This window comes from Arachis hypogaea, chromosome 15, assembly GCF_003086295.3.
Source record: "Arachis hypogaea cultivar Tifrunner chromosome 15, arahy.Tifrunner.gnm2.J5K5, whole genome shotgun sequence".
Classification (NCBI taxonomy): domain Eukaryota; kingdom Viridiplantae; phylum Streptophyta; class Magnoliopsida; order Fabales; family Fabaceae; genus Arachis; species Arachis hypogaea.
In genome coordinates, this window is record NC_092050.1 from 59,807,149 (window position 1) to 59,831,966 (window position 24,818).

At 40.3% G+C, this 24,818-nt stretch overlaps 1 non-coding gene across 1 annotated transcript; it reads left to right on the forward strand.

Moving 5' to 3' along the window:
* The first annotated feature begins 19,867 nt into the window (after positions 1-19,867).
* Positions 19,868-19,974, forward strand: LOC112753299 (small nucleolar RNA R71). The gene has a single exon (XR_003177692.1). It is a non-coding gene; the product is annotated as a small nucleolar RNA R71 (small nucleolar RNA).
* Positions 19,975-24,818: the final 4,844 nt, after the last annotated feature.

Genomic DNA, 24,818 nt, shown 5'->3' on the forward strand with positions numbered 1-24,818 from the left:
TTGCATGAATTTAAGGACAAATTGGATGTTGCATTTCCCATGACTTAGACTAGAACTTTGATGCACTTTATTGCTTAATTTCAGGACAAAGGAAGCAAAGAAGAACCACATTAGTGGCTACGTTAGTTACACTAACGTTAACACTAACGTGGAATGGGAGTAACTTGCAAAGTTAATGAGAAAAGTGATTGCCAATAACGCTCTCGAAGCCATCATTGCCCACGTTAAGAGTCACGTTAACTAAGTTAACGTGAACTCTAACGTGGAAGAAAGGAAATGGAGCCAACGTTAGTGACACTTAACATTATCACTAACGTTGGACCAAGCTCATAAGTGGCCACGTTAGTCACCACGTTAACTTAGTTAACGTGGCCTCTAACGTTAAGAAGAAAGGGGGGAAGCCAACGTTAGTGACATTCAACATTATCACTAACACCAACGTTAGTAACACCCAACATTGTCACTAACGTTGGAAGGAGCCCACACATGCCACCATGAGCCACGTTAACTCCCATGTTAACTTAGTTAACGTGGAAGCTAACGTGGATAAGGGAATGTTGAACCAACGTTAGTGACACTCAACTTTGTCACTAACGTTGGAGATGGCTAGCATAGGCCACGTTAGAAGCCACGTTAACCTAGTTAACATGGACTCTAACGTGGGAGCTAAGGGGCACATTGGAACGTTAGTGATTATACTACATGCATTTTCCAAATCAAGTGTTGAGAGGATTATAGTCACATATCCATCCAAACCCAATTTGGTCCAGCATGAGAAAGCATTTCTAGCTTGATCTCTTCATTCCTCTTTCAAGGTTCAGAAGAGATCCAAGTATGAATAGCTTTTTTTCCAAGATAACTACCCAATTGGATGAAGATCGAAAGCTTTCAAGTAAAATCAAGAGAAAAGATAGAAGAAGAATAATGAAAACTAGTATTGTTCCATCAAATTACAACAGAGCTCCCTAACCCAATGAAAGGGGTTTAGTTGTTCATAGCTCTGGAAAATGAAAACAAAGATGGAGAATACATGATGATACTAGAAGTGCAGAGAAAGTAAATACAGAGAGTAATTCTATGCCAAGAGGCTCCCTATTTTTTTCAACTCCCAAAATAATTCAAAGTTACTCCTATATATACTACTCTTCTACTCTTCTAGTTGGTTCTTCAAGTCTTGGGTCTAGGCCTTTGTATCTTGAGTTTGAAGCAGTTATCTTCTTCATTGGGCTTGGCTTTACTTGCAGAGAGAAATTGTGAAGTGGGCAGAGACTTTAGCTCAGGACGTTAGTGGTGTTAACGTTCAGTGAAAATATAGGTTCGAGAACGTTAGTGACATTCAACTTTTTCACTAACGTTCCCTACCCAAGTAAGAGCCACGTTAACCTCAACATTAGTGGCACAAACGTTGCCACTAACGTTGCCTCTTTGTCTTTCGCGCACATTATTGGGACTCAAATTTCCCAATAACGTTGAGAAGCCTCCCCCTTCCCAACGTTAGAGTCCACGTTAACTTAGTTAACGTGGCTCTTTTAATGTAGGCTTGCCAACCTTCGAGAACGTTAGTGACACTTAACATTGTCACTAACGTTCCAATGTGCCCCTTAGCTCCCACGTTAGAGTCCACGTTAACTAGGTTAACGTGGCTTCTAACGTGGCCTATGCTAGCCATCTCCAACGTTAGTGACAAAGTTGAGTGTCACTAACGTTGGTTCAACATTCCCTTATCCACGTTAGCTTCCACATTAACTAAGTTAATGTGGGAGTTAACGTGGCTCATGGTGGCATGTGTGGGCTCCTTCCAACGTTAGTGACAATGTTGGGTGTCACTAACGTTGGCGTCACCTCCCTTCCTCACGTTAGCTTCCACGTTAACTAGGTTAACGTGGGAGTTAACGTGGCCTAGTGTGACTTGGCCAACGTTAGTGATAATGTTGAATGTCACTAACGTTGGCTTCCCCCCTTTCTTCTTAACGTTAGAGGCCACGTTAACTAAGTTAACGTGGTGACTAACGTGGTCACTTATGAGCTTGGTCCAACGTTAGTGATAATGTTAAGTATCACTAACGTTGGCTCCATTTCCTTTCTTCCACGTTAGAGTTCACGTTAACTTAGTTAACGTGACTCTTAACGTGGGCAATGATGGCTTCGAGAGCGTTATTGGCAATCACTTTTCTCATTAACTTTGCAAGTTACTCCCATTCCGCGTTAGTGTTAACGTTAGTGTAACTAACGTAGCCACTAATGTGGTTTTTCTTTGCTTCCTTTGTCCTGAAATCAAGCAATAAAGTGCATCAAAGTTCTAGTCTAAGTCATGGGAAATGCAACATCCAATTTGTCCTTAAATTCATGTAAAATCCTCATGAAATCATGTAAAATGCACAATGTTTGCTTGAATCAAGATGTAAGTGAATATCTATCCAAAACCAGCTTATTTCCTAAGGAAATGCATGAAACTACCCTAAAAATAGTAAAGAAAAGGTCAGTGAAACTGGCCAAAATGCCCTGGCATCACAACACCAAACTTAAAGCTTGCTTGTCTCTAAGGAAGTACTGGAACAAGAGAATGATGAATGAAATGCCTAGAGAAGTGAGTCATTCTTGTGGAAGTCATGTCCCTGGTTTTATGGTGGTTTCATGCATAGCAACTTAGGTTCATTCCTGGCTTTCAGACCTTTATCATGTCCTAGAATACTCACTATGATTGCATCCCATGAAACTTTTATTTATTGATCCTTTTGTTGTTATTTCAGGGCTTATTTGTGTCCTTAGGCTAAGTGTTCTGTAAGGGGGCAACTCTTTAAAATAAGCTTTCAGCCAACACTCCCGAACCAGTTGGTTCAAGGTGCTAGGTGTTGAAGCACCCCTAAGGACTTACTTGCTCAAGTCTCTCCCCCATACATACACACCACAGGCATATAGTTTATTTATTTTCTTTTCTTGAGACCTTGGTGTCCAGCACCTCTTTGGGTTACTAAATGCTCTGTAGTGAGGGTTACTCTTGATAGTGGACTTTCAGCTGATAATCCCGAGTTATTTAACCCAAGTTACCAAGTGATAAGGCACCCCTAAGAGCTTATTCATCCAAGTAGATCCCTCACACAGGAACACCACAGACACATGCCTCAAGATTAAAACCATTGGTGCCTAGCCTTATTGCTTACTCTTTTTCTTTTATTCCTCAACTTTGATTGTTCTTTCCCTTTTTCTTATCAGGATCTTCTTATTTAGCTAGTCTCATGGGGTGTGTTTCAAGCATAGTATTCATGACAGACAGTTGTCCTCCCACCTTATGGTTGAACCAACTTAGCTAACTTATGACTATACCATAAACTCATGAACTTATTCCATAGTATGAACTCTACTCTGGTCTCTTAAAAACACTCATTCTCTTTTAATTTGATTCAAAGGGACAGGCATACAAGTAAGTAAGGAGAGGATGTAGTAACATAAAGACTAGCAAGCATAGACCTATTCGGAAAGAAAACTTTAAAGACAGAATTTAAAAAGTTCAACTAACATGGAAGCATGTTCTATTTCATACAAGATCTTTCTTATTTAAAGCATAGAAAAAGATTGACCAAAGAAGGAACTCCACCACCTTTTACTCTTGTCGATGCCCATGCTTTCCTCCTTGTTTGTCTTCTTTGTGTCCTCTTGCATTCCCTCTCATCCGTGCCAATCTTGCTTGCTTCCAATCCTCAAGTACCTTCCTCACTGGATGGATTCTTGTTGCTCATTTTGCCTTTGTTCTATCCTGTGGAATGTTTCACTCCATTGTTGTCCTTGACTCAGTTGCTGATCCATCATTTGTTTTTGCCAATCCCCTTGTTGAGTCATCCATCTTGAGAGTGACTCCTCTTGCTGCCCTATCATCTGTAGTTGAAGTTCTCTCTGTGCTCCTTGGCTTTCCAAATATTGTCGAGATAGTCCACCAATGGCCTCCTGCAGTTGGTGCATATCCAAGGTGGCTGGTGCTTGCCCTTCTACGGCTTGTCCTTCTACTACTTGAGGGGCTGCTGGTGCATGAATTGTGAATCACACTTTTCACACTCGTACCACTAACCAGCAAGTGCACTGGGTCGTCCAAGCAATACCTTACGTGAGTAAGGGTCGAATCCCACGGAGATTGTTGGTTTGAAGCAATCTATGGTTATCTTGCAATTCTTAGTCAGGAAGTCAATTATATTTATCAGTTGGGTTACGAATAAACAAGAGAGCATGGATTAAAGGTTACTTATTATGCAGTAATGGATAATATGTTGGAGTTTTGGAGATGCTTTGTCTTCAGAATCTCTGCTTTCCTCTGTCCTCTGATTCATGCACGCACGTCCTCCTATGGCAAGCTGTGTGTAGGTGGATCACCGTTGTCAATGGCTACCATCTATCCTTCCAGTGAAAAGGGTCCAGGTGCGCTGTCACCGCACGGCTAATCATCTGCAGGTTCTCAGTCGTACCGGAATAGGATTTACTATCCTTTTGCGTCTGTCACTACGCCCAGCACTCGCGAGTTTGAAGTTCGTCACAGCCATCCAATCCCAGAATCCTACTCGGAATACCACAGACAAGGTTTAGACTTTCCGGATTCTCATGAATGCCGCCATCAATCTAGCTTATGCCACGGAGATTCTGATTAGGGAATCTAAGAGATATTCATTCAATCTGATGTAGAACGGAAGTGATTGTCAGACACACGTTCATGGATTGAGGAAGGTGATGAGTGTCACTGATCATCACCTTCTCCATAGTTAGGCGTGAATGGATATCTTAGATAGGAACACGCATGTTTGAATGGAAAACAAAAATACTTGCATTAATTCATCGAGACACAGCAGAGCGCCTCACCCCCAACAATGGAGTTTAGAGACTCATGCCATTAAAGAGTATAACGTTTTGACCTAAAAAATGTCATGAGATGCAAAATAAATCTCTAAAAGTTGTTTAAATACTAAACTAGTAACCTAGGTTTACAGAAAGTGGGTAAACTATAACAGATAGTGCAGAAATCCACTTCTGGGGCCCACTTGGTGTGTGCTGGAGCTGAGACTAAAGCTTCTCACGTGCTTGGGGCTGGTTTGGGCGTTCAACGCCAGCTTTGGATCCTTTTCTGGCGTTGAACTCCAACTTGCAACTTGTTTCTGGCGCTGGACGCCAGAATTGGGCAGAGAGCTGGTGTTGAACGCCAGTTTACGTCGTCTATCCTTGAGCAAAGTATGGACTATTATATATTGCTGGAAAGCCCTGGGTGTCTACTTTCCAACGCAATTCGAAGCACGCCATTTGGAGTTCTGTAGCTCCAGAAAATCCATTTTGAGTGAAGGGTGGTCAGAATCCAACAGAATCAGCAGTCCTTTTTCAGCCTGAATCAGATTTTTGCTCAGCTCCCTCAATTTCAGCCAGAAAATACCTGAAATTACAGAAAAACACACAAACTCATAGTAGAGTCCAGAAATGTGGATTTCGCCTAGAAACTAATGAAAATAAACTAAAAACCAACTAAAACATACTAAAATCTATATGAAATTAACCCCAAAAAGCGTATAAAATATCCGCTCATCACAACACCAAACTTGAACTGTTACTTGTCCTCAAGCAACTAGACAAATAAAATAGAAGACTAATAAGTCAAGAAGCAATAATATCTCAGAGTTTTTGAGTGAAGTTCAGATTCTAATTAGATGAGCGGGACTAGTAGCTTTTTGCTTCCGAACAGTTTTGGCATCTCACTTTATCCATTGAAGCTCAGAGTGATTGGCATCTATAGGAACTTAGAATTCAGATAGTGTTATTAATTCTCCTATTTCAGTATGATGATTCTTGAACACAACTACTTTATGAGTGTTGGCCGTGGCCCTAAGCACTTTGTTTTCCAGTATTACCACCGGATACATAAATGCCACAGACACATAATTGGGTGAACCCTTTTAGATTGTGACTCAGCTTTGCTAAAGTCCCCAATTAGAGGTGTCCATGGTTCTTAAGCATACTCTTCTTTTTGCTTTGGACCTTGACTTTAACCGCTCAGTCTCAAGTTTTCACTTGACACCTTCACACCACAAGCACATGGCTAGGGACAGCTTGGTTTAGCCGCTTAGGCCAGGATTTTATTCCTTTAGGCCCCTCCTATCCACTGATGCTCAAAGCCTTGGGATCCTTTCTATTACCCTTGCCTTTTGGTTTTAAGAGCTTTGGCTTTTTCTGCTTGCTTTCTCTTTCTCTCTCTCTCTTTTTTTTTTCTGCAAGCTTTGTTCTTTGCTGCTTTTTCTTGCTTCAAGAATCATTTTTATGATTTTTCAGATTATCAATAACATGTCTTATGTTCATCATTCTTTCAAGAGCCAACATATTTAACAGTCTTAAACAACAAATTCAAAAGACATATGCACTGTTCAAGCATTCATTCAGAAGACAGCAAGCATTGCCACCACATGTTACTAATTAGAATTTTTCTTATTAAAAACTTGAATTTTATTGCCTCTTATTCAAAAGATCTACTATTTTATTCATGTTTGCTGATGATGAGAAAAATAGACTATAACTTAATTGGAGGTAAAATCAAAATAGACACTAATTGCTACTATATGTCTCCTAAGGTAAACTCTTATAACGACAACTATCACAGAGTTAAAGCAGAAATTGGAATTTAACAACCTTTGTTCTGGGAAGTGGATGTTCCTCGGATCTGTGGGGTGCTTGGTCCTTCAAGAGATAACTTCTGGCGCTTCAATTCCCTCAAGTCACGCCCTTGCTCTTCCTGTTCTTTAATCAAATAGCAAAGAATTTGACTTTGTTCCTTCTGTTCCTTTATTATTTGTTCCATAGCTTCTTGCATCTTGGTAACTGATGTTTCAAGATACTCCCAATATTCAGATTGAGGGATTTCTGGGAGAAATTCCTGTGTTTTCTTCTTGATGGGGTCATCCTGTGCTTGTTGTTTTTCCATTGATGCTTTGGTGATTGGTTTCTCAATTGAGATATACTCAGTTATTCCCATCCTTACTCCAGCGTCCTTGCAGAGCAGAGAAATCAAGCTTGGGTAAGCCAACCTGGCCTCTTTAGAATTTTTATTAGCAATTTTATAGAATTCAGTTGAAATCAGTTGATGAACTTCCACTTCTTTTCCCATCATGATGCAATGGATCATCACTGCTCTTTTAACAGTGACTTCAGAACGGTTGCTGGTGGGCAGCAGAGAATGCCCAATGAAGACCAGCCATCATCTGGCGACTGGTTTGAGATCTTCTCTTTTGAGTTGATTTGGGACACCCTTCGTGTTGGTGGTCCACCTGGCTCCAGGGATACATATATCCTCTAGAATCTTATCCAGGCCCTTGTCTGTTCTCATCATTCTCCTGTTGAAAGAGTCTGGATCATCTTTCAGCTGAGGTAGCTTTAAGATCTCCCTGATCTTGTCAGGGTTGGTATGAACAATCTTTCCTCTGACCACGGTCCGATATTCATAGAAAGCAGTTCCAGATAGTTTTTGCTTGTCTGTCTGCCACATGTTAGCATAGAACTCCTGGACCATATTCCTTCCCACTTTCGTCTCAGGATTAGCTAGGACCTCCCAGTTCCTGATTCGAATTTGCTCCTGGATCTCCGGATATTCGTCTTCTTTCAGATCGAATCTAACTTCCGGGATCACTGATCTTAGACCCATTATTTTGTAATAATGGTCTGAATGTTCTTTAGATAAGAACTTCCCTTGATTCCAAAGTGGTTTTGGAACGCTCTCTTTCTTGCCCCTTGAAGTGGGTTGTTTTCCCTTAGGAGCCATGATCTTAATGATCACGGATAAACACACCAAACTTAGAGGTTTGCTTGTCCTCAAGCAAAAGAAAAGAAAGGAGAGGGATAGAAGGAGAGCTAGGTGCAATTGTTGATGGAGGGAGGGAGGCCGAACCCATATTTAAAGGGAGGGGGGGTGGGTTCAAAAATTTAGAAAAGATATGATAAAAAAGATTGATTTGGAAAAGATAAGATAGAAGATATGATAAGAGAGGATATAGTTTAAAATTGAAAAGATATGAAAAATTTTTGAAAAAGATAAATCTAGATTTTGAAAAAGATAATGTGGAAATTTGAAAAAGATATTGATGAGTTGAAAAGATTTTTGGAAAAGAGTTGAATTGGATTGAAAAAAAAGGATTTGTGCTTATGGATTAAGATACATTTGATATTTTTAAGGTAGGATTTTTAGAAATCAGGGTTCTTAACATGTGTATGCAAGAAATCATGATTTGAAACATGAAAATTAAAATTAGAATGAAAAATATGAAGAAGAAACAAATTTACCTCCTTCCCATCATCCTGGCGTTTGAATGCCCAAACGCTGCCTGTTTTGGGCGTTCAACGCCCAAATGCTGCTCTCCTGGGCGTTCAACGCCCAGTTGTTGCCCTTTTCTGGCGCTGAACGCCAGATAGCTATCCTTACTGGCGTTCAGCGCCCACTGGATGCCTCTTTTGGGCGCTGAACGCCCAAAACAGGCTCTTACTGGCGTTTTCTTGCCAGTGAGCTCTTTTTCTCTGTTTTGTGTGCAGATTCCTTCTGTAACCCTGTGAACTTATGCAATTGATTTTTTTACCTTGTTAGTAATGAAATTTATATAAATAAATAAAAATAAAAATAGGGCAAAATGCTTAGAGGATTGATGCCCCATGGCTGGGTTGCCTCCCAGCAAGCGCTTCTTTATTGTCTTTAGCTGGACCTTGCTGAGCTTTTAATCTAGCTTCAGCCTTGAGCACTCTTGCTCAACGTTGCCTTCAAGATAGTGCTTGATTCTCTGTCGATTGACAATGAACTTCTTATCAGAATCAATATCTTGATGCTTCACATAACCATATGGTGATACACTTGTAATCACATATGGTCCCCTCCACCGGGATTTCAGTTTCCCGGGGAATAGTCTGAGTCTAGAGTTAAATAGCAGAACCTTCTGTCCTGGTTCAAAGATTCTAGATGACAGCTTTCTATCATGCCACTTTTTTTATTTCTCTTTATAAAACTTGGCATTTTAGAAAGCAGTGAATCTGAATTCCTCTAGCTCATTTAGCTGGAGCAATCTTTTTTCTCCTGCTAATTTGGCATCAAAGTTTAGGAATCTGGTTGCCTAGTAGGCTTTATGTTCCAGTTCCACGGGCAGGTGACATGCCTTACCATACACAAGTTGGTATGGAGAGGTCCCTATAGGGGTCTTGAATGCTGTTCTGTAAGCCCACAGAGCATCATCCAAGCTCCGTGCCCAATCCTTTCTACGGGTACTTACTGTCCGTTCTAGGATTCTCTTTAATTCTCTGTTAGAGACTTCAGCTTGCCCATTAGTTTGTGGATGATATGGAGTAGCTACCTTGTGGCGAATCCTATACCGAACCATGGCAGAGTAAAGCTGTTTGTTGCAGAAGTGAGTGCCCCCATCACTGATCAATACTCTAGGGACACAAAACCTGCCAAAGATATGTTTCTGGAGGAACTTCAGCACTGTTTTAGTATCATTGGTGGGTGTGGCAATGGCCTCAACCCATTTTGATACATAGTCAACTGCCACCAGAATATAAGTGTTTGAGAATGATGGTGGGAAAGGTCCCATGAAGTCAATTCCCCATACGTCAAACAACTCAATCTCCAAGATTCCTTGTTGAGGCATGGCGTAACCATGGGGCAGATTACCAGCTCTTTGGCAACTGTCACAGTTACGTACAAACTCTCGGGAATCTCTATAGAGTGTGGGCCAATAGAAGCCACATTAGAGGACCTTGGTGGCTGTTCGCTCACCCCCGAAATGGCCTCCATATTGAGATCCATGGCAATGCCATAGGATCCTCTGCGCTTCTTCTCTAGGAACACACCTACGGATTATTCCGTCTGCACATCTCTTAAAAAGATAGGGTTCATCCCACAAGTAGTACTTTGCATCAGTGATTAATTTTTTCTTTTGTTGCCTGTTGTACTCCTTGGGTATGAACCTTGCAGCTTTATAGTTTGCAATATCGGCAAACCATGGTGTTTCCTGGATGGCAAATAAATGCTCATCCGGAAAAGTCTCAGAGATCTCAAGAGAGGGGAGGGACGTCCCTTCTACTTGCTCTATCCGGGACAGATGATCAGCCACTTGGTTCTCTATCCCTTTTCTGTCTCTTATTTCTATATCAAACTCTTGCAGAAGTAACACCCATCTGATGAGCCTGGGTTTTGAATCCTGCTTTGTGAGTAGATATTTAAGAGCAGCATGGTCAGTATACACAATCACTTTTGATCCTACTAAGTATGATCTGAACTTGTCAATGGCATAAACCACTGCAAGTAATTCTTTTTTTGTGGTTGTGTAATTTTTCTGGGCATCATTTAAAACGCGACTAGCATAATAAATGACATGCAGAAGCTTGTCATGCCTCTGTCCCAATACTACACCAATGGCGTGATCACTGGCATCATACATTAGCTCAAATGGTAATGTCCAGTCTGGTGCAGAAATAACTGGTGCTGTAACCAGCTTAGCTTTCAGCATTTCAAACGCCTACAGACACTCTGTGTCAAACACAAATGGCATGTCAGCAGCTAGCAGATTGCTTAGAGGTTTTGCAATTTTTGAAAAATCCTTTATAAACCTCCTATAGAATCCTGCATGCCCCAGAAAGCTTCTGATTGCCTTAACATTGGCAGGTGGTAGTAATTTTTCAATTACCTCTATTTTTGCTTGATCCACCTCTATTCCCTTGTTTGAGATTTTATGCCCAAGGACAATCCCTTCAGTCACCATGAAGTGACATTTTTCCAAGTTTAAGACTAGGTTGGTCTCTTGGCATCTCTTCAGGACAAGTTTTAGGTGATCAAGACAGGAGTTAAATGAGTCTCCATATACTGAGAAGTCATCCATGAAGACTTTCAGAAATTTTTCCACCATATCAGAGAAAATAGAGAGCATGCATCTCTGGAAGGTTGCAGGCGCATTACACAGCCCAAATGGCATCCTTCTATAAGCCAACACTCCAGATGGACATGTGAATGCTGTTTTCTCTTGATCCTGGGGATCTACTGCAATCTGGTTATAGCCTGAGTAGCCATCCAAAAAGCAGTAATAATCATGACCTGCCAGTCTTTCTAGCATCTGGTCTATGAATGGTAAAGGAAAATGATCCTTTCTGGTGGCTGTATTGAGCCTTCTGTAGTCAATACACATGCGCCACCCTGTAACTGTTCTTGTAGGAACCAGTTTATTTTTTTCATTATGAATCACTGTCATGCCTCCCTTTTTGGGGACGACTTGGACAGGGCTCACCCAGGGGCTATCAGAAATAGGATAAATAATCCCAGCCTCTAGTAATTTGGTGACCTCTTTCGGCACCACTTCTTTCATGGCTGGATTTAGCCGCCTCTGTGGTTGAACCACTGGTTTAGCATTATCTTCCAATAAGATTTTGTGCATGCATCTAGCTGGGCTTATGCCCTTAAGGTCACCTATAGACCACCCAAGAGCTGTTTTGTGTGTCCTTAGCACTTGAATAAGTGCTTCCTCTTCCTGTGGATTTAAAGCAGAGCTTATGATCACTGGAAAAGTGTCACCTTCTCCCAGAAATACATATTTCAGGGATGGTGGTAATGGTTCGAGCTCGGGTTTAGGAGGTTTTTCCGCTTCCAGAGGAAATTTCAGAGGCTCTTTCATTTCCTCTGAATCCTCCGAATCAGGCTGAACATCTTTAAAGATGTCTTCCAACTCTGATTCGAGACTCTCAGCCATGTTGATCTCTTCTACCAAAGAGTCAATAAGATCAACTTTCATGCAGTCTTTTGATGTGTCTAGATGCTGCATGGCTTTGACAGCATTCAACTTAAACTCATCATCATTGACTCTCAGGGTTATTTCCTCTTGTTGGACATCAATGAGGGTTCGTCCAGTTGCTAGGAACGGTCTTCCTAGAATGAGAGTAGCACTCTTGTGCTCCTCCATTTCCAGCACTACAAAGTCAGTGGGAAAGGCGAATGGCCCAACTCTGACAATCATGTCTTCAATCACGCCTGATGGGTATTTAATGGAGCCATCAGCAAGTTGGAGACATATCCGGTTGGTTTAACTTCTTCAGTTAAGCCAAGCTTTCTGATAGTGGATGTAGGTATTAGGTTGATGCTTGCCCCCAGATCGCATAAAGCTGTCTTGGTGCAATTACCTTCTAATATGCATGGTATCAGAAAACTCCCAGGGTCTTTAAGCTTTTCAGGAAAGCTTTTTAGAATGACTGCACTGCATTCTTCAGTGAGGAGAACTCTTTTAGTTTCTCTCCAATCCTTTTTATGACTCAGGATCTCTTTCATGAACTTGGCATAAGAAGGTATTTGCTCAAGTGCCTCTGTAAATGGAATCTTTATTTCAAGAGTCCTCAGATAATCTTCAAAGCGAGCAAATTGCTTATCCTGCTCCTCTTTCCGGAGTTTTTGAGGATAAGGTATCTTGGCTTTATATTCCTCAACCTTAGTTGCTGTAGGTTTATTACCTAGAGAAGTGGTTGAAGAAGCCTTTTTAGAGGGGTTGTCATCAGCACTTGTGTGTGTCTGATCCCTTACTGGCAATTGAGTGCCAGAGTTAGAAGCTGGAGTGACGTTAGACGCCAACTCTTTGTCTGTTCCTAGCGTCTGAATGCCAGAACTGTGCCCATTTTGGGCGTTCAACGCCAGATCCTGCCCATTTTGGGCGTTGAACGCCAGATCCTTGCTTGTTTCTGGCGTTGAACGCCAGTCCTTGCTTGTTACTGGCGTTGAACGCCAGTCTTGGGCATGGTCTGGGCGTTCAGCGCCAGCCTTCCACCAGATTGCTGGCGTTTTAATGCCAGAATTACTTTTTCCTGGGCTCTTACTGTCCTCAGGTGAATTTTGGGTGGTTTGCTCATTCCTTAGCTCTTTGCTGCCTTGAGGTGGGGTATTTAATGTTTTTCCACTTCTTAATTGAACTGCTTGGCATTCTTCTGTTATTTGTCTTGCCAGCTGCTGCTTTGTTTGCTTCAATTGTTCTTCCATATTTATATTAGCCATCATTGTCTCTTGTAGTTTATCCTTGAATTCGGCTAACTGCTTTGTTAAAAAGTCCAATTGCTGATTGAATTCAGCAGCTTATTTTACAGGGCTGAGTTCAGCAGTTACTGTTTTAACCTCTTCTTTCATGGAAGGGTCACTGCTTAGGTACAGATGCTGATTCCTGGCAACTGTATCAATGAGCTCTTGAGCCTCTTCAATTGTCTTTCTCATGTGGATAGATCCACCAGCTGAGTAATCTAGAGACATCTGAGCTCCTTCTGCAAGCCCATAATAGAAGATGTCTAACTGAACCCACTCTGAAAACATTTCAGAGGGGCATTTTCGTAGCATCTCTCTGTATCTCTCCCAGGCATCATAAAGAGATTCCTTATCTCCTTGTTTAAAGCCATGGATGTCCAGCCTTAGCTGTGTCATCCGTTTTGGGGGAAAGTATTGATTCAGGAATTTTTCTATCAGCTGTTTCCATGTCCTTATACTGGCCTTAGGTTGGTTATTTAACCACCTCTTAGCTTGATCTTTTACAGCAAATGGAAACAGTAATAGTCTGTAGACATCCTGATCTATTTCCTTATCATGTACTGTGTCAGCAATTTGTAAAAGTTGTGCCAGAAACTCTGTAGGTTCTTCCTGTGGAAGACCGGAATACTGGCAACTTTGCTGCACCATGATAATGAGCTGAGGATTCAACTCAAAGCTGCTGACTCCAATGGAGGATATGCAGATACTACTCCCATATGAAGCAGTAGAGGGGTTAGCATATGACCCCAGAGTCCTCCTGGACTGTTCATTTCCACTTAGATCCATAATGGAGAAAGGGAGATGATGTCAAATAAAAAAAATTTATTTTTATTTATTTATTTATTTATTTAATTCGAAAATGAAATAAATTAAAATAAAATAAACAAAAATGGTTGAAAATTTTTGAAAAAATAAGGAGAGAAAGTGGTTAGGAAGTTTTAAAAAGGATATGATGATTTTTGAAAAAGGTTTTAAATTTTAAAAAAAAATCTAAATTTTTATAGGTAAATTTCGAAAATTTGCTTTAAAATAGAGAGAAAAGATATTTTTGAATTTAAAGAGGAGAGAGAAAAACAATAAGATGGCACAAGATTTAGGATTTTTAGATCTGATGCTCCTTGTTTTTGAAAATTTTGGAGGGAAAACACCAAAGAACACCAAACTTAAAATTTTTAGAAAACTAAACTAAAATTTTCGAAAACCAAAAGGGAAATCAACAAGAAAACACCAAACTTAAAGTTTGGCTCAAAATTTAATAGAGAAATTATTATTTTTGAAAAAGATTTTTAAAAAAAGTATACCAAACTGCCACGGACTTAGACCAACGCTCTAGCCAATTGGGCAGTAAATGTAACACTTGTTTTGTAGAAGTATAAAATTTTAACCAAGAACAATAATAAGAGACTCTAAACCAAAAAGAAAAATTTTCCTAATCTAAGCAACAAAATAAACCGTCAGTTGTTCAAACACGAACAATCCCCGGCAACGGCGCCAAAAACTTGGTGCACGAATTGTGAATCACACTTTTCACACTCGTACCACTAACAAGCAAGTGCACTAGGTTGTCCAAGCAATACCTTATGTGAGTAAGGGTCGAATCCCACGGAGATTGTTGGTTTGAAGCAATCTATGGTTATCTTGCAATTCTTAGTCAGGAAGTCAATTATATTTATCAGTTGGGTTGCGAATAAACAAGAGAGCATGGATTAAAGGTTACTTGTTATGCAGTAATGGATAATATGTTGGAGTTTTGGAGATGCTTTGTCTTCAGAATCTCTGCTTTCCTCTGTCCTCTGATTCATGCACGCACGTCCTCCTATGGCAAGCTGTGTGTAGGTGGATCACCGTTGTCAATGGCTACCATCCATCCTTCCAGTGAAAAGGGTCCAGGTGCGCTGTCACCGCACGGCTAATCATCTGCAGGTTCTCAGTCGTACCGGAATAGGATTTACTATCCTTTTGCGTCTGTCACTACGCCCAGCACTCGCAAGTTTGAAGTTCGTCACAGCCATCCAATCCCAGAATCCTACTCGGAATACCACAGACAAGGTTTAGACTTTCCGGATTCTCATGAATGCCGCCATCAATCTAGCTTATACCACGGAGATTTTGATTAGGGAATCTAAGAGATATTCATTCAATCTGATGTAGAACGGAAGTGATTGTCAAACACACGTTCATGGATTGAGGAAGGTGATGAGTGTCACTGATCATCACCTTCTCCATAGTTAGGCGCGAATGGATATCTTAGATAGGAACACGCATGTTTGAATGGAAAACAGAAATACTTGCATTAATTCATCGAGACACAGCAGAGCTCCTCACCCCCAACAATGGAGTTTAGAGACTCATGCCGTCAAAGAGTATAAAGTTTTGATCTAAAAAATGTCATGAGATGCAAAATAAATCTCTAAAAGTTGTTTAAATACTAAACTAGTAACCTAGGTTTACAGAAAGTGAGTAAACTATAACTGATAGTGCAGAAATCCACTTCTGGGGCCCACTTGGTGTGTGCTGGGGCTGAGACTAAAGCTTCTCACGTGCCTGGGGCTGTTTTGGGCGTTCAACGCCAGCTTTGGATCCTTTTCTGGCGTTGAACTCCAACTTGCAACTTGTTTCTGGCGTTGGACGCCAGAATTGGGCAGAGAGCTGGCGTTGAACGCCAATTTACGTCATCTATCATTGAGCAAAGTATGGACTATTATATATTGCTGGAAAGCCCTGGGTCTCTACTTTCCAACGCAATTGGAAGCATGCCATTTGGAGTCAGAATCCATTTTGAGTGCAGGGAGGTCAGAATCCAACAGCATCAGCAGTCCTTTTTCAGCCTGAATCAGATTTTTGCTCAGCTCCCTCAATTTTAGCCAGAAAATACCTAAAATTACAGAAAAATACACAAACTCATAGTAGAGTCCAGAAATGTGGATTTTGCCTAGAAACTAATGAAAATAAACTAAAAACCAACTAAAACATACTAAAATCTATATGAAATTAACCCCAAAAAGCGTATAAAATATCCGCTCATCAGTTGCCCTCTTCCTTTGCTTCCGTTGAGGCAGGGGAGATGCAGTGGCATGCATTCATTGAACGGTTATTGGAATGCCCTCTTTTATGCACACGGGGTCCTCATCTTCAAACACTATCCCAGCTTTCTTGCACAGTCGGTAGATAGTGCTGGGGTAACCTAACGTTCCCCTTGAGTCACTTTTCTCTGCCATTTTTCTAATCCCTTCTGCTATGAGTTCATGAACCTTGATCTTTCCACCTTTGAGTATACAGTGCACCAGTGTGGCTCTCTTGAGATTCACCTCCGAGTTGTTTGCTGCTGGGAGGATGGACCTCCTTACAATTTCGAACCACCCTTTTACTTCCTGGGTAAGATCTTCTCTTTTGATGAACCTTGGTTTCCTATCTGCATATCTTTCCCAGTCAGCTCCTGGTACACAAATGTCTTGCACAATCTGGTCATGATCAGGGTTGTTGTCCATTCTTGAATGATAACTCTCTTCTTCAAACGGTATGGACCGCAGCTTTAATGCCTTCATGACACTCATGGGACCAAAATCCACAATCTTTCCTCTCACAAAGCTTGTATATGACTCATCTGCCTTATCATATCGGACCGCATTTGCATAAAACTCTCTTATAAGATTTGCATTCACCCTAATGACCAGATCAGTAAGGAGCTCCCATCTTCTCTTTTCTACCTTCTTTGTGATTTTGGGATGCTCATTTTTCCTAACTTGAAATCCCAGCTCATAAATGATCTCCTTATCCACCATCCATCCGTATTACAATGCATGGTGCAAGCTTCTAAATCTCTTTTCATCATACGGGTGTTGCTCCATAGGTTCCTTTTCCTTCCTTCTTTTAGAGCTCGAAGATACCATGAATGAAGGTTAATGCATGAAGTTAGCATGGGTGTGGAGACTTTTGGTGTTTAGGGTTGATTGCAATGAAAGGGGTGAAGGGGAACCCGAAATGGAGAGGTGTGAAGAGTGGGGTACGGAACAGGGATCACTTATATAGAGAGGTTGTGAGTGAATGGAGGGTGTGGATTGATGGAGTGGTTGTTTGATGGACGGTTGGGGTTGTGCATGTAGAAAGGACAAGGATCATCACTTTATGATGGAGATTGCTCGGTCTCCAAGGGTCCCATTTTTTTCAATGTTGCATGGCAACATTTTCCAATGACTTCCCTTTTTAAAACAAGTGTATAGTCCTTCCTTTTATGGTGTCCGAACCTTTTTCTTTTAGTTGTCCAATCTATCTCCTTCAATGCTCCTTTCCTTTTCCCTATAAAAATAAAATAAGAAAAATTAATATCATAAAAAGTTTTTAAACTTTTCAGCTAGAATGATAAAGAGAAGAAAAGATTTTGTTTATTCATGAACTCCAACTAACTAACTGTGTATCCTTATATGCACATTGGTGGCACCATGGGGTGACACCAAACTTAGTTTGGAGCACTGTGATGAAAAGTTCTGTTCAAAGCTCCAAGACTAGCATGCTCTCTGTTGCATTCATGCTTTCTTGGCATGCTTTGAACACTAAACTTGTTCTTCACTATATACTGCAATATAAGGACTTCACCAAGTTTGGGTTGGAATTCATGAATATTGACTTATTCACTAGTAAAAGCTAATAAAACATGGGTTGCCTCCCATGAAGCGCTTCTTTAGCGTCACTAGCTTGACGTTTCTCCTTCACCAGGGAGGTTGATAATGCTTCAAGTCCTCCCCTCTTGCCTTGGACTTATATCCATTGGTTGTATCAATGATCTCTACATGTTCCAAGGAGAGAACTCTGTTGATAGTGAAGACCTTAGGTAGCTGAGATGGTACAGTGGGGAGATTAGGGGGGATATCTGGGAAGTAAGCTGAGATCACTTTATCTCCTGGAGAGAAGCCTTCCGTAGGGATCTTCTTGTTCCTCCACCCCCTTGGTACCTTCTTCTTTGTCCCTTTTGATGCTGCCTTGCTCTTGGCGACTTCTTCTTCTAAGGGAATTTTGTTGTTGTCTTCACATGCCTCTGGTGGTTTAGGTTCCTCCAGCTTCTCCTTGAGCTATGACAATTGCTGTTTGCCTTGTTCATCATTCAGTGGGGTTCTCAGATGTGTTGGTTGTGCTTCAGTGCTTGTTTCCTCTGTCAGCATCTCATTATGGTCATTGCCTGGTTCTTTGTTTTCTTGGTCTGCTTCTTGTGAGAGTTTGAAGACATTAAAGCTGAGTCGTTCATCATGGATCCTCAATATTAGCTCCCCTCGCTCCACATCTATGAGTGCTCTGGCTGTAGCTAGAAATGGTCTTCCCAATATGATTGGGTGAGTGTGACTCTCTTCCATGTCCAAGATGACAAAGTCTGTGGGAAGAAAGTATTTCTCCACCTTTAACAACACGTTTTCCACCACCCCTCTTGCTTGTTTTTGAGTTTTGTCAGCCAGCCTGATGACTACATCTGTGGGCAATATCTCATTGATCTGTAGCCTCTTCACCAGGGACAAGGGCATTAAGTTGATGCTTGCTCCTAAATCGCAGAGTGCTCTATCACACATTGTTTCCCCTATGGCACAGGGGACATGAAAACTCCCTGGATCTTTTCTTTTCGTAGGCAACTGCGGTTGAATGAGGGCACTGCACTCCTTGTTCATCACTATAGTTTGGCCTCCCTTGAGTGAGCTTTTCCTGGGAAGCAGCTCCTTCATATACTTGATGTATGCAGGCATTTGTTGGATAGTCTTGATGAACGGTATGTTCACATGCAAAGATGCAAACAAGTCAAGGAATCTTGAGTATATTCTCTTCTCCACAGCACCATTGAGTAGTTGGGGAAAAGGTGCATAGAGTCTCAGTAGCTCCTGTTTTGAGATTTCTGGTTCTTGGTAATCTTTTTCCCCCTCCTCTACTGAGGTATCTTCAGGTTGTTCTGACAGCTTGCTTGGCTTGTCCTCAGTCTCCTTATCACTTATAGTGACCATCTTGCAATCTTCCCATCTTACTTTCTTTGTTTCACCTCTCGGATTCTTCTCTGTGTCACTTGGGAATCCATCTGTGGGTTTGGAAATTTGCTCAGAGAGATACCCCACTTGAGATTCCAACTTCTTGATTGTGTCTCCCTGGTTCTTGAAACTGGCTCGCACTTCCTCCTTGAACACCTTGTTGTCTTGAATCTCCTTGCTTATGCCTTCAAGTAGATTCTCAATCCTTGAGATTCTTTCATCAAATGATGATAGGTCAGGCTGAGGAAGGTTATTCTGGCCTTGATATGAATGTGGAGAGGTGTTGTTATGTGGGTGTTGATATGGTCTAGATGTGAAGTGTTGGTGGGCTGCATTGTTTGGATTTGGGCATTTTTGATCAAGGCTTTGGTCTTGTTGATTTCCCCACCCAAAGTTTGGGTGATTCCTCCATCCAGGGTTGTAGGTCTTGGAGTATGGATCATGGTTTTGCCTAGGTGAATTCCCAATGTAGTTGGCTTGCTCCTGACTACCCTCTGCTTCTTCATTCACTCCTTCCTGGGTTGTTGATGAAGTGGAGATTGCTGCTACTTGGTTCTTCTCCATCTTCTTGGTGAGGTCAGCCAGCTGCTGGGTAATGAGCTTGTTTTGGGCCAACAGAGCATCTACACTGTTTAGCTCCATTGCTCCTCTTGTGTTCCCTCTTTCGGAAGCATAGAAGTAGTCATTCTCTGCTACAATTTCAATGACATCTATGGTCTCCTCAATGGTCTTCTTCTTGTTCAAAGATCCTCCGGATGAATGGTCTACGGCCTTCTTTGACTCATAAAAGAGCCCTTCATAGAAAATGTGCAGCTGCACCCATTCATTGAACATATCGGGTGGGCACCTCCTTGTTAGGTCTTTAAACCTCTCCCATGCTTCATATAGAGTCTCACCATCTTGATGCCTGAAAGTTTGGACCTCAGCTCTCAGCCTATTGATTCGTTGAGGAGGGTAAAATCTTGCTAAGAATTTGTTCACCACATCTTCCCAAGTTGTCAAGCTCTCCCTTGGGAAAGACTCTAGCCACTTGGCTGCCTTATCCTTGAGTGAGAATGGAAATAAGAGCAGTCTATAGGCGTCAAGATGAACACCATTAGACTTCACTGTGTCACATATTCTCAGGAAGGTGGTTAGATGTTGATTGGGGTCCTCTTGGACACTTCCTCCGAACGAACAGTTGTTCTGAACAAGGGTGATGAGCTGTGGTTTTAGTTCAAAATTGTTGGCATGGATGGTTGGCTTTTAAATGCTACTTCCACAGTTTCCTGGGTTTGGATTGATGTAAGAGCCTAAAACTCTTCTATCCTCCCCAGCATGATTTGCTCGACCTCTTCCGCCATGCTTGTGAGTCTCTTCTTCGTGATGGTTTTCCATGTTTTCTTCCATGTTTGGTTCAAAGTATTCCTCAAAGTGTTCCTCCTCTTCTTCAGCACCAACTACATGTTTTTCTCTTGCCCCCCTCCTTAGTCTAAGGAAGGTTCTCTCAGGTTCAGAATTAAAGGAAGTTGAAGCCCCGCTTCTTCTCCCTGTCGTACAACCAACAAGTACAAGCAAAGAGAATAGGTGCAGAAAGTATATCTGTCAGAATTACTGTTAGTGTGAGTGATGCAATATATCAAACAGTTAGTGGGTTAGTGAGATGAATGGTAAATAACAAAGAAAAAGTAGGAGGAAAGGAAGAAATTAACTAAAACAAAAAGTAAATGACTCAAACAGAAAATTAAATCAAACAAAAATAAAATGCTCAATCTAGTTATCCTCCAATCTAATCATTGTTGATGCACAATCAATCCCAGGCAACGGCGCCATCAACTTGATGCACGGAAAATTTGTCTCTTAACAAATTTCCTTCGGCAAGTGTACCGAATTTGTCGTCAAGTAAAAACTCACAATAGAGTGAGGTCGAATCCCACAAGGATTGATTGATCAAGCAACTTTAATTAGAGGAATATTCTAGTTGAGCGAATCCAAGATTTGAGTTTAGAATTGCAGAAAATAAAATGGCAGGAAGGTAAATGACAGAAAAGTAAATGCTAGAATTAAAGAACTGAAAGTAAATTACTGAAGTAAATTGCAGAATTGTAAATGGGAATGGGAAAATTGCTCATAAGAGTAAATAACAGAAATTAAAGAGAATGGATAAGATTATAAATGTGGAGTTCATTGGGCTTAGGAGATGTTGCATTCTCCGGATCAATTTCATACTTTATCTCTTCTCATTGGTTGGGTGTGCATATTGTAATTGGTTTGCCTATGTGAATATTTATGTTAACTGCTAACTATTATACATTTTGTAATTACTCTTTATTGTGCTTAAACTATATTAATTTTGATTGTGTTTGATTGGTTGGTTTGTGATGAATTGGTTGATGATTGAGTTGTTAGGACCGAGGGTCGTGTTTGATTTTAGTTGGGTCTAGTTCTATATAAAATATCTAACTGGTTCAGCATAGACTTAATGAACCTATGCTTGGAACAGGATGATCATTTACACAGCTTAGGTAACTTCTTTTATGTTTATGGTCTAGTAAAGTATGAAAAATCAAACTCCTACAGCATAGACTTAATGAACCTATGATTGGGATAGGTTGGTCATTCATACTGTCTAGGAAAACTTTTAAGATTTTACAAGAAAGGAAAAAGGTTTTTGATTTTGAGGAATTAACCAAGTTCTCTTTAAAAAGGATTCCTGGATTTTGAATGTGAAAGCTTGGTTTTTGGAAAGACATATAAGACGAGCAATGATCACTGTACTTTAAAAATAGTTTTATTTTACGTATCTTATTATAGCAATTTTGTAACCCTATAGTGAGAACCAGCGAGGATGATGTTCTCACTCCCCTACAGGTTTTTTCTTTTTAGGATATGGGCGGTGAAGTTTCAGAAGAGTTTATTTCATTTTTCTATTTATTCAATATTTTTGTATTATCTTAGTTATTATTATTTTTTCCTCGCCTTTATCTTTATCAATTTTGTAAGAAGGATAGAAATTTGTGATATGTATGTTTGTAAGTTATTGTTATGTATATATACAATTTTAAAGTATTGTATTTGGTCTATATATATATATATATATATGTTTTCAACGAAAAAGTGTTTTGAAAGGTTACGCGGTTTTAAGTTTTAAACAGGCTCCTATTTTAGTATTAAATATGTATAGAGTCGTCGTAATATCCAAGCTACCAGAGTGGCACATCCGGAAGCATGACATTCTGATAGTGAGGGTGTTACAGTCACGGTGAAAACCATGACCATAGATAAGGCTATGGTCACGATTTTAATAAAGGGGTGACCATAGAGCAACCTATGGTCACGATTTTTATGTGTGACCATAGATTAACCTATGGTCACCGTAAAGTGGCATAAATTGTCAGAATTTGAAAATTGTAACTGTGACATTAGAAACAGTGACCATAAATAAAAAAACGTGGCCAAAGACATATGGCCACGCCAAAATAGGCCACAATTAGGAATTCAAAATCATTCTAAACTTTAAAACTTTTTTAACAAGGTTCAAGGCCATATCGGTTAGAAATTGAAAATCTTAATTAAAAACTGCAAAAATATCAGTCGGTCCTTCCGATAATACATCCTCATTCTGTAGATGCATCAGTTGGCACTTTCTTTGCCACCAGTGTTGAGCCCACCCATTAATTGATATGCCGCAAACTCTACGAACTGATTTTCTGGAACATGTTGAGCTCGAAACGCATTGGTTAGGCTAGTCATCCTCACTATCTCTCCATGAACATGATTGACTTCGTCCGTGAGTTGCCTTTCGGGTTGCCTTTCCACACCAAACAATCGATATCGAGGTGATCAGTCTCAATATCTCAGGCCCAGTGCTTCAATTATCCCCAAAGGCACTCACAAACAAGCATGCTATGCATATCAAGCAGATAACCTAAATATCATAAAAGAAAAATGACCCAGAGAGTGCAACGAAGCACAATCGGTCCATCCCTCAGGCTCACGAGGACGAACCGCTCTGATACCATAAATGTAACACCCCATTACACTAAGCCTTACCTATAGCCCTAAAGCAAAGGATAACAAAGTGCCACGATAGTTCTTAAAGCTTATAATATATAATATATATCCAAGACTTTATATAACTAGAAGCCCGATGAAGAAATAAAAGCTCAAAGTCGCATAAAGCGGAATTACAAAACGTGAAGCGTTCACACACGGTAACTAAACGCGTAGGCACGAACAAAACAAGACATAATAGATATATAAAACCTTGTAGATAGCTCCAGGATACATAAGGTAATAATTTAAGTAAACAAGATATATATATAAGTATGATATACTAAAAAGAGGACTAGTCACAACCTGCAGAGTTTAGGCCGACTAGTCAAATTGAATAGAACAGAGTTTTGAAAGTTTAAAACAGCTTATACAACTTATCTCTCAAATCAAGCCTCTAAGGCCATAAAGTCTAAAATAAAAAGATGAGAGAATACTACAACAAAAGCAATATAGAATAAAATATAAGAAAGGTCAATCTCCGCTCTATCACTATTTTCGCAAACTCACCAAGGTGGGTTGCGACCTGCAACTGAAAAACAACAACAACATATGGTATGAGAACTAGAGGTTCTTAGTATGGTAACTGATGGATATTTTGGAAAACAAATACCAATCACCTAAAACTCATCGGCAAGTGTACCGGGTTGCATCAAGTAATAATAACTCACGTGAGTGAGGTCGATCCCACAGGGATTGAAGGATTGAGCAATTTTAGTTTAGTGGTTGATTTAGTCAAGCGAACAAGAATTGATTTGAGTGATTTGTATCCAACAGAAGTTAAATTGCATGAAATTTAAAGGGAGAGGGATAATTGACAAGAATTTAAAGTGCAGAGAAATTAAAAGAGCTGAATCTTAAAGTGCAAGTAATGTAAATTGCATAAACTTAGATTGCAAGAAATGTAAATAACTGAAGCTTAAAGTGCAAGAAATGTAAATTGCTTGAATTATAAAAGGAATTGGGAATTGGGATTGCAGAAATTTAACGAAGAAAAGTAAATTGGAACAAGCAGAAGAGTAGAAGATGAGTTGAATCAAAGTAGATCTCAAATAGAAAAGTATATTGGCTTGAAGAAGCTTCAACAGATGAACAGAAAGAAAAATGAAGGATCTCATGGGTCAAGAGACTAGAAAACCAAGTCTAGATCTCACTACCTTCCTTGATCCAATTCAAAGATCAATTGCAAACAAAATGAAAGATGAAAATCAGTAAAGAAACTTGAATTATGCAGAAAAAGAAACAAAGAGATCTCAAGGTGAGGTTGAGACAGAATTTCCTCAACTCTTCACTTTCAAGACTCAAGTAAGCTTTGCAGAAAAGAAAATAGAAAACCCAGAGGGGAAGAGAACTCAATTCTCCTCCCAATTCTCCAAGATAAAAAAGAAAGCTCTCCAAATTACAAGTTCCAATTCTAACAGAGGTCCAAAAAAGTCCTATCTAAATCAAACTAACTTCTATTTATACACTTCATTTTATGAGCCTTGAATTTGGGCCTTGGCCTTGATGGAATTGGATTGAAGATAGCCTCAGTTGATTGCTCTTGGACTTGAGAAGAAATCCGTTTGCAATTTGGACTTTGGAGCATTCACGTTTGAGTCAACGTTTGAGGCAAACGTTGACTCAAACGTTTGCGTGTTAGCATTATGCAGAACGGTGCTTTTCTGTCACTCACGTTTGAGTTCACGTTTGAGGTCAAACGTGAGCTCAAACGTGCTCCCTCCAAGGCAATTTTTGCAGCCAACATT